Source organism: Echinops telfairi, unplaced genomic scaffold (assembly GCF_000313985.2).
Source record: "Echinops telfairi isolate 266 unplaced genomic scaffold, ASM31398v2 ScPeMD7_60;HRSCAF=208, whole genome shotgun sequence".
Taxonomy (NCBI): Eukaryota; Metazoa; Chordata; class Mammalia; order Afrosoricida; family Tenrecidae; genus Echinops; species Echinops telfairi.
Window position 1 is genome coordinate 24,800,133 of NW_022103958.1, and position 17,578 is coordinate 24,817,710.

Sequence of the window (17,578 nt, forward strand, 5' to 3'; positions counted from 1 at the left end):
CGCCCTGTCTTCCTCCGAGGGCGAAGGCTTGGGGCGGGGGCGGCGGAGGGGGAAACCTATTTGCGAAACTCCAGACTCAACTGTCCCAGGGAACCCAAGACTCCTAACCCCACGCAGGTGGAGACCTGCGGGGGTTCGTGGGCAACGCAAGGAGACTGACAATTCAGAAGGGGGAGGGGGGGCAGAAAAGGTACTAGGATCAGATGACGGTGACAGGCTGCTGGGCACACAAAGGGAGCCAGCCTGACGGAGCCAGCCCGCAGCGAATGGGGCGCAGGTCCTCCCGAGATTCAGCCGTTTCTCGGGCGGATCTACGCGAGGGGCGGGGCGGGGAGGGGCCGGGCTGGGGGCGGGGGGATTTCTGATCCGTCTGATGCAATTCCAAGCGTGCTGCAAAGGAACTCCAAGGCGTCCGCATCACCATTGCCACCCACCCTTCCCAGATGGTGCTGTTTTAAATACGGATCTGCAGGGATGAACGCAGAACCAGGAGATTTATTGCAAAAACCCAGGGGGCGGAGGGGGAGGGGGGAAGGGGACGGGGAATGGAAGAGCAGGATTTAAAGGTGCAACGCTCGTTTCTTCCCGATCAAGTAGCAACCGGTCGGGATTTTACACGCCCCCCGCCCCTCCCCCTTCTTTTCTGTCTGCCTGTCTCTGGATTCTAATCCTCCAAGGAAGAGGTGTAAATATTGTGACTTTTTGAGGCGGCTTGATGGATTAGAAAAAAAATCATCTGTCACTCTAAATCGCAGCGTTTCCTCTCCCCGCGCCATCCCCTGCTCGCGTTTCCTCCCTGCTGCCAGTACAGTTGCTAGGGCTTCACACGAATGCATCGTTAAGGGAATATTATCCTTTTAGTCGAATTGCCAGTTTATCTGACAGTTGAACCGAGAAAATTGTAGATTTCGCATCTCTGGGAGACCAGGGAAAATGCTTAACAGTCTAATTCTAGTAACCTCAAGATCTTTAACCACTTAAATAAACCTCAAAAGTGTCACGTCATCCTCTTTGAAACACACACATACACACACCCTCCACTTAGGAGCTGAAAGGGTTTTGCCTAAAGCATCCGTGGTGGAAATGAATGTCACTTTAAGACCGGTGCGTCTCCTGTCACGGTCTAGGTATATTTACGTGGAGCTCCCAGGCACCAGGGCGAGACATTTCCGTTGTCCTGTTGGCGGTGGAGTTAAAATGAAGGGAGGTTAAAAAAAACAACAGAGAAACCGAATGTTTCCATCTTAAATGTTAGCAGTAATTTAGCCTGCTTTCATACCCTGGTCTTGCATATTAACATTTCTGTGAGGTTTTAGCTTTGTCTAGCTCCCCCAATGGAATATATCAGTATTGATTCTGATGAAAATAGATGCATCCTGCCGGTAGCCTTTTCAGTGTCATTGATAGTAAGACTTACCACACAGCACTCTGGGGAGGATAGACCAGAGTGTCTGTGAAAGGACTTGGCCAACTGGGCTGGGAAGAAGACACCCATGAGCAGGCACTGTTGTCACTGTGACATTCTCTTTCTGTGCAACATTGTCACTTGATTGAACCAGAGTACTAGTTATTGTAAAGCAGGGAAATCGGATGGTCAAGGCAGTAAATGGGGATTTTAAAAACAAGGGATTTGCTGGCTTACAAACTATTTGTCAATTGGCTATGGAGAATTGGAAAGAAGGCCCTACCTAAAAAGAGCTAGCGTCACATTCATAAGCTGACTCATTCATTTTGTCAGACTCTTTCCCTATCAAATCTCCCATCTAAAATCGCAATAAGAAAAGAAACTGGTGGATTTAGTTTCCTTTTCTTGGCCTGTCCTCTAGGGTAGGCTTCAATCAGAAACAGTATTCAAAATTAGGCAGTGAGAGAGAGAGAAGGCAAGGATGACCACAAAACAGATAATAATTAGTCTCTCTCTCTCTCTCTCTCACACACACACACACACACAGAATAGAGGAAAACCAGCGTTAAAGCATGACACACAAAGAGTTTTTTGTTTTTAATTCTGTGATCTTGGGGCAAGACTCCAACTTGTTCAAATACCATTCACTTGATCATATTGCTTGCAATCTGTCAGCTAAACTGAGGTCTAAATGAACATATTTTTTTATTAAATATACTTCTAGTAAAGACGTGTGGAGCTAATCTTTGCTTTTAATTAGGACAAACTGATCTGACTATTTAAACGCATTAGAATTGGAACTGATACCATCTGATTTTTAAAATGTGCTTAAAACTAAATTTGTTCTGCAAAGCACTGACTTGCCAGAATATATCTATTTTTGTAGCTCTCTTTTCACTCTATGGATAATTTAATGAGTTGCCTATTTTAATTTTACAACTGTTACCTCAGAAAGAACTCAAATTATCTTTCTTGGCTAGTGATCTATTACTGGTGTGTGTGTGTGTGTGTGTGTGTGTGTGTGTGTGTGACTGCCTGTATGTGAGTATGTGTGTGTGACTGCCTATATGTGAGTATGTGTGTGTGTGCTTTTAGTGAGCATTTCACAGGCAGGGTCACAATCCAGGTAAAGAACTTTACATGCTACCCTCCAAGTGAGGAACCTAAGTAGTGAGAGTTTATGGAAAGCAGGAGGGGCTATAATCAAGGGGAGAAAGATTAAATTCTTAAACAATGCAAATGCAAATGTTCTCCTTTTTGTGGCCTGTCAGCTACCATATTTCAAAATGATGATGTCTTCCTTCTTTCTTTATCAATGACAGCTATAACTTGAACAAGTATCTCCCAAGACTCCCAAGAAAGGCATACATGTTCCATATAGAATAATACCTTACACACCATAAACCCGATAAAAAATATTCCTCATCCCTGCCTCCATCTTCATTTGGAAAATTTGAGGGTGTTTATTCTGGGTTTTCACAAATTCAGGTGGACTTCCCTTTCTCTTTTTGCAACAGTCTGAAGAAGTCCTATGTAGACTCAGAAGTGACCAGATGATAGGGAGAGCAGACTTTGTATTCCGCTCACTAGTAACGGTGCTTTATATGCATGCGATGCTTTGGGAGCTCTTGAACAGGCTTGTTCCGATGGTGTCAGTAATAATCAATCACCTTTTACAGATAATGAAAAGGTGTATCTGGGCCGGGCAAGGCAAAGTCTCAGGAGGGAGTTGAGCCAGAGTGAACCAGTTTGAAGCCCTGAAACAAACACAGAGATTAGGAAGAGCCCAAACCAAGAAATACATTACTTTGACTTGTGACTCAGAGGTCTGAGGGCTGGAAAGGATCTCAGAGGTCACAGAGCCCAGCCCATTATCTGATGCATGAATTCATGATGCCTTGTTTTCTTTTAACCCTATGGAATTTCATCCCAGTCTTGGGTGTCTGGTCACTTGCTTATCTTGGGAGATACTCTGATACTTATGGGGACCATGAGCTTCACTGGCTATTTCCCACTCTGGTTAAGAGGTGTACTTTCTATAGAAACTCCAACATTCATAATTTTATTCTAAAAATATGAATTGACAGCCTACTATATACCATTAACTGTATTGGACTCAGGAGAGTCATCAATAAACAAGGTCAAATATTACAAAGATAGGCCCCTTATTTGCTGTGATCCCGTGGAGGGGTTGGACTCAATGCTTGTCTTTTTAAAGAAGGGAGAGTGAACTCGTTTAAAAGCCTAGTTTCATATTTTGCTCCCAACTAGCAGTTAGTAGCTAGAAAAAGTCAATAACTTTCCATTTCTATTAGCTAACACACAAAACAGGATAAACTCTAAGTTCCATTTCGTCTCTCTCTAAGTTAGAGCAATATAGAAGATGTGATCGGTAACTATTTCTTGGTGGAAAAAAAGGCCTATAGCCCATTACCATTTTATGATCCTCAATTTGGAGAAGCACCAGTTTTTAACTTGATTGTTTGAAAGCCCATTTGAAAAATCAAAGCAACTTATTTGAACTCAGCATGGTAGAAATCTAGGTGTTGAATCTATCATTTTATGAGATACAATGACTTGGAAACATTCAAACTAAATAATGATCTCAAACTTCAGCAGGTAATTTTTAAAACAGGAGTGATAAGAGACCCACTATCAAATGGTTATTTTCTTTATGCAAGAAGTTCATTTTTTAATGTTATTTTCTTTTAAAATCAAGATATTCGATCCTGAAATTGTCTGTGCCTCATAAATATTGCATGATATATACAGAATAATAGATAATTAGATGGACCAACCAGGAGAAACATAAAAGGGAGCTGGTAGCCCAAGGATTGCAGAAGGTGTGTGGGCATTTTGACATCCAGGAAATGCTATAGATCTGTCCTTAGCTAACTCAGCCTGGTAGAGATAATTAAGAAAAAATGTGGGTGTAGAAAGGCTGCAAGCCATTCCCTGGGATTGGCTAAATTGCTGCAGTAGTTCAAAAACAATTGGCACAGCCACCCACACTGGACATGATTGCCCTTTGATGAGGCAGCTATTGACTTTTATAAAGATGCCATATTTAAAATAACTTCTGAAGCACTAAGAATGACAGACATCATTCCCAAGTTCTATTTTAGGCAAATGGAAAAATATATTTCAAAGTATTAGTTTTTTAAAAACTACATCTTAAAAGTCTAGTTTCTCAAAGCCAAGTTTAGCAACATGTGACCTCTGAGTTCAACAGTTCAATACAAAGAAAAGTGCATTATTTCTGTATGAGGCATTTTGACCAGCTGTGGGCATTTTCTGGACCACCACTGAGGACAGAAGGTACTTTGCCAAGCTTTTAATATCTGAGTGAATGTTAAATACACTCAAGAAAGGATTCAACCAATTGCCCTAAACAGCAGAAGAAAGCACTCTAAGAGTTTAATTTCCAGAGTACGTGTTACATACCTAGAAATTCCTTCATAATACGCATACATTCATACTCAGTGTTAGAAGGGGCTGGGACTAATTCATATCCAGATTCAAGGAAAGATATCAATTACCTATTAGCCTTAGTAATAATACTACTGTAGGGAGAAAAACAAAATACTCATTGCCATCAAGTTGATGCCAACTCATAGTAACCCTATACAACAGGGTAGAACTGCCCATGAGTTTCCGAACTGCTGGCCTTTTGGATGGTAGCCCTATGCACAACCACTATGCCATTGGACAAGACTCCATAAACATCTAGCCTTTGGACTAGAGCATGAATGGAGAAGAGAGAAGAAAAGTCAAGAAAATTAAGTACAGAAATATCAATAAGAGGCATGTTTCTATTTGAGCTTGCCACTGTTCTGAAATACTCATATATCCTTAGTACCACCACCAGAACCTCAAACTCACCACCATGGAGTCAATGTCTACTCATAGTGACCCCACAGGACAGAATAGAATTGCCCCTGTGGGTTTCTGAGACTAACTCTTCTCAGGATTAGAAAGTCCAGTCTTTCTCCCGAAGAGCAGCTGGTGGTTTCGAACTGCAGACCATGCAGTGAACAGCCCAACTCATAGCCACTATATTACCAGGGATCCTTCACTAGTAATCTGTTGCTCTGCTGAAATACAGACAAAAGTTAAGATAAGCCACGAATTCAATCTTTTGCCATAGAGATCTGATGTGACCTCATTAACCTGCATAGACTATTAAAACTCTTCTTTCATGGTATTACTGTACTACAATACATTATTGTTGCTCTGTATGCAAATTTGATAGAGAAGGGTCATTTTCGCTGTGTACTTAGCCAGTGTTAAATTCTTTGTTTTGCGTTTGATGTATATTATGCAATCCTCAGAGAGACTCTCTAAAATAAATAATATTCAGATTGTATAAATAAAGAAACTAGAATTAAGTTTAACTTACCCAAAAGGACACAGCTAATTTTAAGTAGAAAAGCTCAAATCAAACCCAAAGTTTTCTGGTTCCTTAAATTCTCCCTGTCCCTACCCCTCCCTCCCATCCACTGGTAATCACCCATATTTTATTTGGATCTTCCATTTTCAAAAGGTTTGTATACATTTTTTTCTTAAGATACCTTTACCAGAATAAGAATCTCAAAATTAATGGCATTAAGTGCTTTTTTCCCCTGCAATTATTGTGAATCATAGATAACTAATGAAAGAGTTTCAAATCTAAGCATTATCTCTTTTATGAAGCCAAATTTTACAGTCATAAATTGAAGAGAGGGATCATATGTAAAATATTTTGTGAGGATCAAACAAATTAACAATAAAATATAACTTTACTGAGCTCAGTAGAGTGAATATTGTGCATTTCCAAAGTTCATGAACTTCTCTCAGCAATTTTTCTAGGTAGGAGGAGTTATTACCCTTTCTATTCTTAAAGATAAATTAAGGTATAGAAGGATTAATGAAATGTGTGCTAAATTAGCAGTCAGTAAGTGGCTACGCTGAATTCAAACACAGATCTAATTCCAAAGCTTCCTTTCAATCAATAAACTGAATTGTAAATTCCTATGCAAACTGAGCTATCATGATTATAATTTTCAGTGTGCTCAAAACCCTACCAATGAAGAGAATTGTCCAGGACTATATACATACATACATATACACACACATGTGTAATCATTGCAGAGAAAGATTAGAATCTGGAATTCTTCACCTACAGCTCTTCCTTCCACTTACTCTAGCTTCTTAACCCAAAGGATGATGTCTAACGTCTTTCTTAATTTGCTTAGGGCAGCTCCAAGTTAGTTAACTTCTGAGAGTTGTTGAGTAAGAAACATTATAAATTGTTTAGATTAGGATTTGGTGTGTTTAGAAGTCATTTCATAAGTTTGCCTTTTCAAACTGTTGCTAGCTATAGTTCTGCAGATGCTACGATGGAGGGACGCCCTCTCTGAAGAGGATGACAAACCTCCAAAGCTAACATATTGTTTATAGATATGGAGCAGAAGAAGATGACCAAGCACAGCCCAAAACATAATTGTAAGGCTTACATTCCCTGCTGGGGACTGAAATGTTTATTGGCTTTCCTTGTGCAATTCAAGGAGCCTGGTATCTCAGTGGTTAAAGCACTCAGCTCCCGGCCCAAAGGCTCGCAGTTTGAACCCATCATCCAATGTAGTCTGCTTCTCTTATTACAGCCTTGCTGACTTTATGAGACAGTTCTCTCTCCTGTAGAGCCACTATGAGTTGGAATGGACTCAGTGACAGTGGGGCTTTTGGTTTTTGGCATGTTCAATTTAGTGTTTTTCCTCTAAAGCCTCTACTCCAAACTTGGAACTTCTCTGGAAATACCATCTTATTTCAGAGAGTGCCAGAAACTGGTGTCTGGGTCTTTTGGGATACTGGATACTGGTTATAAAGACTATGCTGGGAGGTAGAATAGGAAAGATAGTCACAGATTTACTCTCTGATAAATCTCATGCATCTTCCTCCTGGAAGGCTTTAAACTAAGGGTGGGATGCACACCAATCAATCTGAGAAAGCCCAAGTCAGTGATTGGCAAAGCTGTCAAAGTGAGGGATCCGTGATGCAAAGGCCCATGAGGGACACCCCCTCCCATCTCTTCTCTGATGTTTACAGGGAAGGACTCTGATCTCTCAATCGGGTGAGGGCTGGGTTAAGGACACGTGTATCAAATATGCTTATATGTCTTAGGGCTCAGAAGCCAGTCCAGAAGAAAAGGATGATCTTCAAGGGCATTTTACCTTGCCAGAATAATGGGAACGATTATTGTTCCTACCTGTCATCGTATCAGTTGTCTGAAGAAAAGCTGCCTACTCCAAAACCATCCCCAGCTGTGATCAGACTGGGTTCTCCCTCATGGAAGGTGAGAATTCCATCATTGAACCAATAGTGTCCCCACATGTACAGGATAGACCAAAAAGCAAACTCCAACTTGATGCTGCCATCAAGTTTATGCCAACTCATAGCAATTCCATGGGACAAAGTAGAATTGCTCCTTTGCTGTAAGTCTTTTGGGGAGCAGAAAGCATCTTTCTTCTGAGGAGTGGCTGGTGGGTTTCAACTGCTGATTTTACAATCAGCAGCCCAAAGGGTAACCGCTATGCTACCAGGGTTCCTGGTATATAAAAGATTGACATCTATTAAACCTTGTCTTGGCTCAAGGCTCAAGTTTGGGGAAGTAATTTCATGATTTCCATGATTAGTTTGCCAAAGGATACACAGTTCCTACAAGGAGTCCAAATGTAGATGGAAAAGAATTACATTAAAGATGATCTAGTTCCCTAGTTCCTCTAGTGCATTGAAATCAAAGAAATCATTTGTGTTTTTCTGAGTTAAGTGTCCTGCGTTCTGATGTCTTGTAGGTTTGGCAACCACAGCTTATAACTCACCACTCTCGTGCCATTGATAGGGCAACTAAGACGCACAGTAGTGGAGAGTCCTCAGTGCATGCAACAGACTTTCGGGTGGAACTTAGAGTATCTATGTGGACAAGCTTCAACCACCAAGGCGATTTGCCCAGTCACATTTTCAGAAGATGATAGGCTTTAAACCTCAAGACTGGACTTCTCTTGACTGGAGTCCTCAGCCTCCCATCAAAACAAGCTGGACCTTACAACTGTATCACATAGCAATAATAGTTTTTCCATTTTCCAGCAATGAAAACAATGGATAGTCAGAGAAAAATTTGAATTACCATTTAAAAAATAAATAAATAAAGTGTTAGGCATATAATAACTTAGTTACTAAATATATAAGCATGTTTTGAAAATGCTAGTAGCATGGTAATAAGATGTTATTAATTTCAAAATGTCAAGCAAAACAAATTGTAATTCATGCTTCTTAACTATCCACAGTTACTTTAAGATTAAGATACTAGCTAAGACAAGATTAATTGAAACCTCAAATTCCATTGAGTCCCATAGCATTACTTTTATTTTCAGAGTTATTGCATTTGGTTCTAGATTTTGTTTCCCCCTGAGATTCATAGTATCTTTATTTGTTTTTTAGGGATAAAATGCTTCTCCATTCCCCATCTTCACCCTGGATGGGGAAGAAGGCTGATTTGTTACCCTTAAAATGATTTTTAACCCTAATATTATACTTATTTAAAAAGTTATACGTGTTAGATAATGTTGATTGATTTAAAATTTATACTTTCTAACACATAATTTACCAGATAACTACAATTTAGGGCAGTTTCTTTGTCCTTTCTATGACACTTCTGCTTTGGTGGTGGATCATACCATTACATATTGTTCCTACACTGTGCTCTACGCAGCAGTTCCATGGAGGGGAACTTAAATATCTCATAAGCACTTCCTAGGTAAGCAGGGGGGAAATCATATAAATAAATCATGCAGGTTTCTAAAACTACATTTATAAAAAATATAATATTGGAAACTTCAATAATTCAAACAAATAATTAAGAATAATTTGGAATTTGAAGTTTTAAAGACAACTTGGCATCATGGAGATTAGGTTAGCAAGATTGTCTTTCATGACGTTCAACTTATTTTTACTCCAAGTAGCTTTTTGTGTACAGGAAAAATGGAAGGCAATAGGTATTCGACATAAGAAGCAGGTGATGCATGGCCTTTAGGAAAATATGTTTATGAAATAGAACACTTTCAATGCTAAGCATTTTACTGCATTTGGGAGGGGCATGGAATTTGGTAATAAAACAAGTGTTGAGTCCTCGTTTTTCTAATTCAACATGGTGGCTGACTTGCAAAAGGCTAAGTGTGATCTGCATTTGCATCCAGAAATATATTTCATTTGTATCGTGTCATCAGCATCTGATTTCTTAAATTAGTTACCTTGCCCTGCAGTTCCTCCCTGCTACATTCCCTCCAAGTCATCACTACTGCCCAGAAACAGAAAATATGTTTTTCTGAGCGTGCTGGGCTGCTCACCACAAGGTTGGTAGTTCCAAACCACAAGTAGGCTCTGCATGAGAAAGATGAGGCTTGACTCCCATCAAGATTCACAATCTCAGAAACCCACAGGTCAGTCAGTAGGGTCACTAGGAGTCAGAACTGGCTTGATGGCAGCGCGTGTGAGTATTTTGAGTAAGTGTACATAAACAGTGGCCTCAAGAGGAGTCCTTTCCCTGTCTGAATTACGGAATCTTGGGATTTAAGGAAATGGTTCTGCTCTTGCAGGTCCATACCTCAGTCTGTCTCATTCTCTGTTCTCAACTTTTATGAAAGATTTTATTTCCCTGTCTATCGACATTGCCCTTTCTTAGGTCAAACTAGACTCATCACTTCTTGAAGACTGAACCTGGCAGGCTAAGGTTTCAGAAATGTTTTCAGATTTACAGCAAATACTCTTAGTAATTCCCTTTTGGACACTGAATCCCTCGACATTTTCTCAGAATGGTATTATGAATGGGAAGTAAATGTTCTCTCCTACCTAGCTTTTTCTTAGGATGTCAATTTCATTCCAGTTCTGATCTAGTTTTTTTCCTTGGGACAACTGTATTGATGGATGTGCTCTTGTGGGAATGGCATTTTGTGGATCACTGATGTCTTTAGCTGGGCCAGAGAGAATTGTTGGTGCATGCTGTCAAGTTGATTCTCACTCACAACGGCCTTGTATGACGGTCAGGCTGCCCCACACGGAGGGACAGATAGCTCGGTCTTGTCTTCTGCCATGCAGCTGGTGGGTTCGAACTGCTGACCTTTTGGTAAGCAACCCAGCCCTTCACCATTGAACTACCACCTGAGAGAGAACGAGAAGGCTCAATATATTTGGTCATATGAGATTGTGAAGTTGTAATGGAGATGTACCTGAAAAATGAGCGATTCAGATTCTTGGCATCATTGGTTAGTATGATTCACATGTATGGCACTCGGTTGATTTTTTTATTTACTTTTGGGGGGGGGATTAGTTTCTGTGTGAAGACAAGATAAAGAAAATTATATAATTTGGGAGAAGGTGCAAGCTTGGAAAATAATATAGTGTTCCATAGCTTCTATTGTAAGAGAAATCAGTTTAAAATATAATGGTTTGTTTTAAAATGTATAATTGTTTTATTACATCAAAATATGAACACCCCAAACATGAAAACGCGATCTCACTTTAGCAGTGTAAGGCTTCAACCTTGGGATGTTAACTAGAGCCCAGAAAAAAATCACTTGTTCTTAAAAAATACAGTTGAGGAGGAAAATATAATAAAGTGCCATGGACTGCTGAGAGGGCAAACCAACCTGTCTTGGAAGAAGCACGGCCAGAGTGCTTCTTAGAGGCAAGGATGGCGAGACTGCACCTTGGGTCCTTTGGACACATGGCCAGCAGAGAGCAGTCCCTGGGGGCCCCCATGCTCGGGAAAGTGGAGGGATAGTGGAAAAGAAGCCCTCAATGAGAGGGCTTGATACTGAGGCTGCAGCAATGGGGTGGCGCAAAGGAACAATTGTGAGACTTTGCGGGACCGTACAATGTTTCGTTCGGTTATGCATAGGGTTGCTGTGGGTCAGAATTGACTTGGCACCTAACAACAACAACAATACATCTTCTAGTCAAGACTTCTTTCTTTTGAAAATGCTTTATCTGAAAGCTAAGGATAGAAGATATAGCATTGACAGGACAGCTCGTCTTTGTTTTAAGCAACTACTTCTATTTCTAAGTTGCCATGGGAGGATTTGTCAATCTGACTGAATCTTCTCTTGAGTTTTTCCCAACAGCTGTGTTCAGATAATTCATGACTCCCGTATTTCCTGAGCTCTGGATAATTTCACACTCATGTCTAGTTTGGGACTCTACATTCTGAGAAGAATATGGAGACCTTGGAGGAGGTCCAGAGTAGACCAAGGGGAATGATTAATGGGATGGAAGATGGAGTTTATGAAGAAAGGTTGTGAGGTCTGATCTCTCACTCTGAGAAAAGTCTGAGTGGTGACTTAATAACACAAGGAGGGTTAGGAGGCAGCTGTTCTCCATCTTCACTAAGGTTGGATGAAATTAAACAATATAAATTGCAACAAGAACAAAACTGTGTTACAAGCCAGAACTTCCAAGGAACAACCTTGTCGGATTCTAAAAAGATCCTCTGAAAAAAGGGTACATGTATAATCTACTTCCCTGGTCTGCAATAATAGGCCTAGGAGTAGTGAGAAGTCTGGGATAATATCTTCCGATTCTTCCTAAAACTCACTACCATCAGGTAGATTCCAACTCAAATCAATTCCATAGGACAAAGTAGAACTACTCCGTGGGGTTTTCCAGCCTGAAAACCTTTAGAAGAGCAGACAGCCTCATCTTTCTCCCCTAGCTAGAGTGAGTTTGAACCACCAACCTCAAAGTTAGCACCACAATCCTTATCCCACAGTGCATCGATGTTCTTTAAGATCCCTCCTAGAGTGCTTTCTGTAGTGTACCTAATCATTTTTAGAAAGATTATTCGCTTTAATCATATCTAATATCCTTCATTATTTGTCCCCCTCTGTAAAGCACTTGGTTGGTTATGTGTTGGCTTGCTAACTTTAAGGTCAAAAGTTTGAAACCACCAGCCTCTCCTTGGGAGAAAGATGAGGCTTTCTGCTCCTGAAGAATTACTGTCTCAGGAACCCACAGGGCAGTTCTACCCTGTCCTATAAGGTCACTATGAATCAGACCGGACTCGATGGCAGTGAATAAAGCACCAAAGGATCCCCAGCGGCATAGTGGGTCAAGTGTTGGACGGTGAACTGCAAGGTTAGCGGTCAAACCTCTGCCCCATAGGGTTCCTATGAGGTGGAATCAACTCTATGGTAGTAAGTTTGGTTTGGGATTTTGGTAAAACACTGCCAATTAACAGTAATTAAGGCATTGATCACAATGCCACTCCAACTTTGGGAACTGTATATCACTGTCACCTGACCATTAAAAGCATGTGGATCCTATATTGATCTTTCTATACATCAACCTTATGATGAGGGAAAATAAATCAAAACATAATCTCCTGCCCTTGACAAATTCACAAGTGACGCAGAGTGACAAGACAGTTTCGTTTCCTTGAATAGGGGTACTAGAAGTGCCGCGGTGTGCTTTTATTCATGGGCCTGTGTCATAAGCCACAGAGCAACATCTAACACTTATCAGGTGCTTAACAAGTTTTCACCAATTGAATCAACTCATCTATGAAGTGAAGGTCAAAATGAAATGGTCATTGGGAAAGTCGACAAGTACTATGTTTATGTATGTATCATCATCGTGGAAAAAACACGGTGAATTCTGAATTCTTAAGGTGTTTTAAAAATAGGACTTTGGGAAGTTCGGTGATCATTGTAGTCTAAATTAAGTGTCCATTTACAGACCTTTTTCTACTTTTCTATGCATTTTTACTTCGAACATAGAAATTACCAATAGGAATCCTTTCATTGCTATCATCAGACAACCTAAATAGCGGAGTTGAGAGAAAGAGAGCAAGCAAGCCATCTGCTCATATATTTAATTCAATATCCTGAAACCCCTGGCTTTAAATTTGATAGATCTGATGGCTCTTCTCGCAATAGTACCAAAAGATACCAGTCAGTTAGCATTTTTCAGCTTACTTTCACCCAGTGTCTGCTATCTCATACTCCTTTTGGCCATGCTTGTAGAAATATTATGATATGTAAACCAATTCTTTATTGGTTTACTCTTTACTCTTAATTTTTAAATGTTCTTAGGGAAAATCTGAGAGGGTTACAATTTGATGATTCTCATATGTTTGGGGATTAGTCTCTGTCGTTTCAAAATAGTTTCTGTGCCATTTTTCTTGATCCAGCTAAATATTATTCCCAGATGTGGTCAGTTTTTGACCCCCTAATTCTCTTCTCCTTGTTCTCGGCCATGCTAACATTTCCTGACTGTGGTCCACCACTAAAGACTGTGTTAGCTTACACAAGTCCTCTAACAGGTGTTGACCAAGGCAGACTCATCTGAGTATGATATGAAGTTATAGTATGGTTCATGAAAATTTTACAAGGATGGAATACACTTCTTGTTCAAATCCCCTCAACTACCGAGGCAATCGTTCCTCCTGTAAGGATTTGATCAGGACAGGCATTACTCAGTAATTTGGAGGATTGTAGTGACACAGTTCTTCACTGGATGGGGCTTTGAATTCTCCAGGGTGAACTGGAAAACATCTTTGCCACTCTGCTCAGCAGGGAAGACCTCTTTTACTTATTATTTCCCAGTGCTGATTACCTACTTCAGTTTCCAGCCCTTTTTAAGACCAAGCAAAGGGGACTCTAGCCAACCAAATATTTCGTTTTCTGCAAAGAAGACTGAAGGCAGGAGTAACTAAGGCACTTAAGTAAACATAATTAAACAAAATGCTTTCAGTTGGTTGTAGTACTAATTCCAGCCAATTAAAATTATTAATAGAAAAAAATTATGTCAATGTCAAATCTGAGCTTGCAGCCTCTGTTCCCACTTGAGTAATGAGGATTAGTTTATATTTCCTGACAGGAATAGATGGGAATTCACATTTCTTCCTGACTGCTTCCCCTCTGGAGCACTGCATGTGGAGCATTTTAGGCCATTAACCCCCTCTCCCACCACACACACTCCTATTTCCCTTTAAATTAATTCAAAATTAATTTTAAGCCCCACAAAAGTGAAATGGGCTTTTGAGAATAGAGAAAATGTTCAAATCATTAAACTCTACCAAAACAGGGATACTTGGCTATTTATCATTCCCATCAGAAACAAGTATGCACTTTAAAAAATCAGAAATGCATGCTTTATCTCCTCAGCATTACCCTTGATAACCATAGATAAATAATTTTGTGAACAGCGTTACCTTAAACCTTTTCAGACTATCTTTGTATGCTTTTTAAGCAAAATAAAACAAAACAACAACAAAAAACACCCAGAATCCCACGCAAAGCCCTTGTGCACCTACTTCATCTTGGCCTCACTGGTTTTCAGCATAAAATAAGGCAGAAGGACAAATATTTTAAGTCCAGTCTCTTACTGTTAGTGTGATCATATAATAAAGAAATAGGAAGTTTAGAAAGGGCAGAGAGATTGCTAGGTCTGACTCATCAGAAAGTGTCTCCACATTGGCATTTGATCTTCTATTTCTAAACATTCTACCATTTCTGAATCCTCTGCCTTTTTCTCAGTAAGATTGCACCACACACTGGAAAGGAGTGATACAAACATGCATTTATATCACGTCAAGGGAGCGCAAAAATAAGACGGGGGCCATGGATCCACAAGTCAGAAATTCATGCACCTTTCCCTTCAGTAAAAATGCTGAGCTGGCAATGTGAGCTTAGAGTTTAGAGATTCCCTCTGCTGCATTGACACTACTAGCTCAGATTCTGGGCATCGGTGTGCTGGGTCTATTCAGACAAGAAGTAAACCACAATTACGAATTAAAACCTAGGTGAATCACTTCACTTTCAAGCAAATAAAAAGTTGCAAATAAGGCTCAGTTTAAAGTTACATAAAGTTATTATTTTAAAAAGATGTTGAGATCAAAGGTTTTTCCTGTTCTATGTAAAATAAACCCGTGTACATGTGTGTTTTGTTTTATGAAACTTACCTGCTGAATTATATTGAGATACTACAATAAATAGTTCTGCATCAGCTTACACCCCGGGGAACCAATACAGAGGTTCTTTGAGGTGGACAGCCCTAGTTTACTATGTTCTATTCCTTCTTGCTGTCTGGCTAGCCAGCAATTTCATAGAAATTAAAAATTCCACAATAAACTCCACCATCTGTGCTCTAGAGTAGTTTGTATTGGTTGTGTGTTCCCATCAGGTTGACAGAGGTACAAAGCAAAACGTGTGACACTTGAAGAATATGAATATATTTGAATAACTTGACAACAGTTTGCACAGCCATTCTGAATGATCACACGTCCCATAACACTTTCAAGAAACAGCTTCATTTATTTCAAGTGGTGGGAAGCAGGGGTGTTTAAAGTGAGCATTTACGTCTCAACTCTGCCACTTAGCTGTGTGCTGATGGGCAAATTCTATCATGGCACTGAGCCCTCAGGTTCCTGATTTATAACAGGAGACCAATCATTTCTGTCACCAGTCTTTAGATCCTCTAAATTGTAACTGAAATCATTGTGTTAACTGTAAACTCTTAAGTAAATTGAACAGAGTATAGAATACCATTATATATTCAGTTCAGCAACACATTCTTGCTAAGCATCCAGGAAGGGAAACTGTTTATACAGCTTTCCTTTTCCTAAAATGAATGTTGGAGCTTTTAGGGAAATCCTTACAGTAAGGAGTTTTAGCAATTATGAGGTCCCAGCCCCTGGAGATTACAAGGAGTAGTGGTGGTAAAAAATGTACACAAATAAGAGACTACAAAATTTGAAGTGGGGGAGGGGAGACTTGCTCTGAAACTCATTCTTGCAGCTTTGGGGAGAGTGTTTCTCAAAGTATGAGTAGATTGCATGTATCTGAATTGCTTGGGGTGCTCCTTCAAACGTTAATTTCTGGAACTCACTCCACTCCTATAAAATCACAATTTCAGAAGCAAGAGGCTGCACGTTAACACACTCCCAAGAGATTGTTATGCTTCTAGGAGGTCCTGGGGACCCTGAGCCAGGGAGCCCTGTCCGAAAGTCTTGTTTCCATTCTACAATTTTACGATCTGCCTTAATGCCCTACGAATCGGTCGAATTAGTGGGAAGGAGCGACAGCTTTAGAGCAGGAGTCCACCGTAGAAGAACGTCGACAGTGCTCGTCAAATGGCTAATTGAACATGGTCCTCTGGACCCGCGCCATTTAAGTTTTCTCTTGGGGTCTTGGCTAAAAGACCATTTGCTCTCTGTTAACCGTTAGGTGGAGGGGCGGGGGCGGGGGCGGGGGCGGCGGCAGAGGGGGGAGGACCCTGGTGAACGGAACCAGCTGCTCCTCCCCGACTCGGGTGAAAATCGAAGGCTTTTTTATTTATTTATCTGTATTTTTCACCGCCCGGGTTCGTTATTAAAAGCATTGGCGTACGTGTGTTGTGTTTGCTAAGGCTGGAAGAGCAAACATCTGCAAAAGCATGCGATGCCCTGGAACGGAACTCTTCTAATAAAAGATGTATCATTTTAAATGCGCTGAATTTTGATTCTGGTAATTCGTGCACTCCAGTGTCTATTTCGAGGCAGCGGAGGTATCATATGACAGCGCGCGTCAAGACACCGCGGAGCCCTCTCGCGGACTCCCCCCACTTCCCCATTCACCGCGCCGAGGGCTGCCCGCTGCCTCGCCCCCCGCGGGCGAGCGTGAGATCTCCCCGCCTCGGCCCAGATCAGATGGAGCTCCGCGCCCCGCGGGTGCGAGCGTTCCCTCCGCCATGCCATTGCCACGATCAATAATTTAACTTCTTTGCTGCGGAACAGGAGTACCTACCGGGCACCCAAGACTCACCCCCACCCCACCCCGCCGCCCCTTCTTTTTAAACGAAGGGAGCGTGGAGAGAGGGAAAAAGAGAGAGAGAGGAGTCTGAGAGTTTTGGGGCCGCAGTCTCCCCTCCGGCAGCTGTCTTGATGTGTACTTTTGACAAGTAGTGACTGAGAAGGTGGGTTCGCGTTCTTTCTCGCCCTTCGTCTCGGGCTGGCCGGCCGGCTAGCAGCGCGGGGCTTGCGGGGAGCCCTGTCATTGCCTCGGCCGCCCGGCTGGAGCGAGGAACTTGGTGGGACGTCCTCGGGGGCGCTCATGAATGAAACACGCCGGGATGCTCTCCACGGCACCCCTCGCGGGTAGCCCCCGG

At 41.3% G+C, this 17,578-nt stretch overlaps 1 protein-coding gene across 3 annotated transcripts in view; it reads left to right on the forward strand.

Annotated features, from left to right (window-relative positions):
* BDNF (brain derived neurotrophic factor) overlaps window positions 1-17,578 on the forward strand; it is a 65,170-nt gene that overhangs the window by 2,522 nt on the left and 45,070 nt on the right. The window contains exon 1 of one of the 3 annotated variants that reach the window (XM_045290960.1): window positions 17,262-17,386. The exons of the other annotated variants lie outside the window; for them this stretch is intronic. The gene's annotated coding sequence lies outside the window, so the exon portion shown is untranslated. Of the gene's footprint in view, window positions 1-17,261; window positions 17,387-17,578 lie in introns of those variants that run through there. 3 annotated transcript variants of the gene reach the window in all.